Here is a 2,190-nt window from a genome sequence, read left to right on the forward strand (position 1 = left end):
CCACCCCAAGCACCTGCTTGTTAAGCTGGTGCCTGGAGCCGGCCCTGCTTATGACAAGGGTACAAGAAGTGGCCCCACAGCAATGTGGAATCATTGTCTGATCCAGAGTCAGGCATTGACTGCTAAGAAGATGGCAGAGGTGATCAGCGATGTTCTTTCAGTTGCAGTAAAAATTATAAACTTTATACATTCGTGCCTGGTTAATTTGAGGGTTTTTGCCATTTTATGTGACGAGATGGGGGCAAAATTCACACAGTTGTTGTTACATGCAGAAGTTTGTTGGCTGTCCAGGGCAGGGCCGGCTTTAGGAAGTGCGGGGCCCAACTCGAACAGTTTCGACGGGGCCCCTGCAGGGATGACTTAAAAAAAAAACACTTAAAAAAAACCCCTCTCATTTCTTCCATGTATTATTTACTTTCCATGACTATATAAATAATAACAAAATTATATATTACATACATTGCATCATATATTATAAATATCAAGTTCATTAAGAGGAACTTTATTGTACATCTCACCTATATGTTTTTAAAACTTTATCTTCCTTGCTTTTTGTTTGACAAAATCTTTCAGTATATTGCCTAACTCTAAGCTCTTCATTACTTCGCATTCAATTGACATGATTGCCAAATTGTTTAATCGGTCTTCCTGCATTGTTGATCGCAGATACATTTTAATTAGATTTAGCTTCGAGAAGCTCCTCTCTCCTGAGGCTACAGTTACAGGAATAGTCAGGAAGATTCGAATTGCTATAAATAAATTTGGGAATGCTGTTGATCGGTTATTGTATGCAAGAAATGCAACCCTTTCACTCAGGTTGGGTTTGCTTCCAGCTAGAATCCTTGGGGCCTGTTCCCATCGCAGCGGTCCCCAGGTCCCCAACTTCCACCTTTGGGACACACGCCTCTGTGCACCCCAGGGCAGGCCCTGCCCCCTGCTGACCTGCAACTTCCTGGCAGTCAGCAGCTGTGGTGGCCTCCTTGCTACAAGGTGGTACATCCCCCTCCCCCAGGGAGATGATTAAGGGACAGGAGCTGGCTTCGTCCAGCCCCTCCTTCTGGAACTTCCCTTGAGCCCTGGGGCTACAGGAACTGGCTACAACCAGCCCTGCCCCCGAAGCTGCATCCTTTACTGTTGCAGAGGAATCTAAGAGACACTTTTGGTGGAGCTAGATGAAAACCACAATCCCCAGGGACAGCAACAGGCTGGAAGACTAGACTGAACCCACCACCCAGCCTAGTCCATCCCAGAGCCCAGGACTGAGGGCAAATGTCCCCCCACCCCCAGGCCACCTGCTTCTACTCCTGGCCTCTCCCAGCACCGCCAGCGATTCTGTGTGGCTGCATCAGGCAGGATTTCAACTGGACCCCCCCCTGCTAAATTCACCCCTGTTTTGTGACCACTCTGCACCAAGAGCACCTTCCTTCCCTGCCCTAGAGCTGCTGGATGGCTAGAAAGCTGAGCTGGGCGTCTGATTGATCTGGAATATTATCGTGCCCCCCCAAAAAAACCCTTAATGTCCACACAGCTTTGGGGGGGCTATTCCTCCCCCCCCAAAGCCAGTCTATTTTATTGTTGCAGGGCAAACGAAGGAGCCAGAGTTTAATGGAAATATTCAGCCCCTACAGTGGTCTTGCAGCAGGGGAAGCAGAGTTGATGGGAAGGGAACTGGTTTGGATAGGAGCCCCCGTCCCCCTCCTTTGCAAAATAATTTGGGGAGGGAAATCAGATCACTCCGTTTTCTCCTCTCTCGGGGGGAGGGGGGGAGAGATAAAAGTCTCAGCCTGACGTGTTGCAGACCTTTCGCATTCTCCCCTCTTGATGTTTGGATTTCCTTGTCCAAACCCCCCTCTCTCTCTCACCTGGAATTCACAGCACTAAGTACCGGTTTGGGGCTTTCTTCCTGGGTTTATTGGGTTACATGATCCCGAGTTTAGTTTTGAAACAGACACAGGCAGGCACAAACTCACCCTCAAACAGCAACACCACCGAAACCCACAAAACCAACCCAATATTACAAACCTATGGGGAATCACAGGGTCAAACTCTCCTAGCAGCTGCTCAGGTGAGTGAGGTCCACACTGCAGAGATTCCTGTCTCCCACCGGACCGGAAGCCCCCTCAGCGTCTCCTCCAGGTGAGTGCTGGGGGGAGGGGAGGGGAAGGCTGCAAAGCACATGTGCCTTCTCCC

Source organism: Terrapene carolina, unplaced genomic scaffold, assembly GCF_002925995.2.
Source record: "Terrapene carolina triunguis isolate 2854851 unplaced genomic scaffold, T_m_triunguis-2.0 Scaffold357, whole genome shotgun sequence".
Taxonomy (NCBI): Eukaryota; Metazoa; Chordata; order Testudines; family Emydidae; genus Terrapene; species Terrapene triunguis.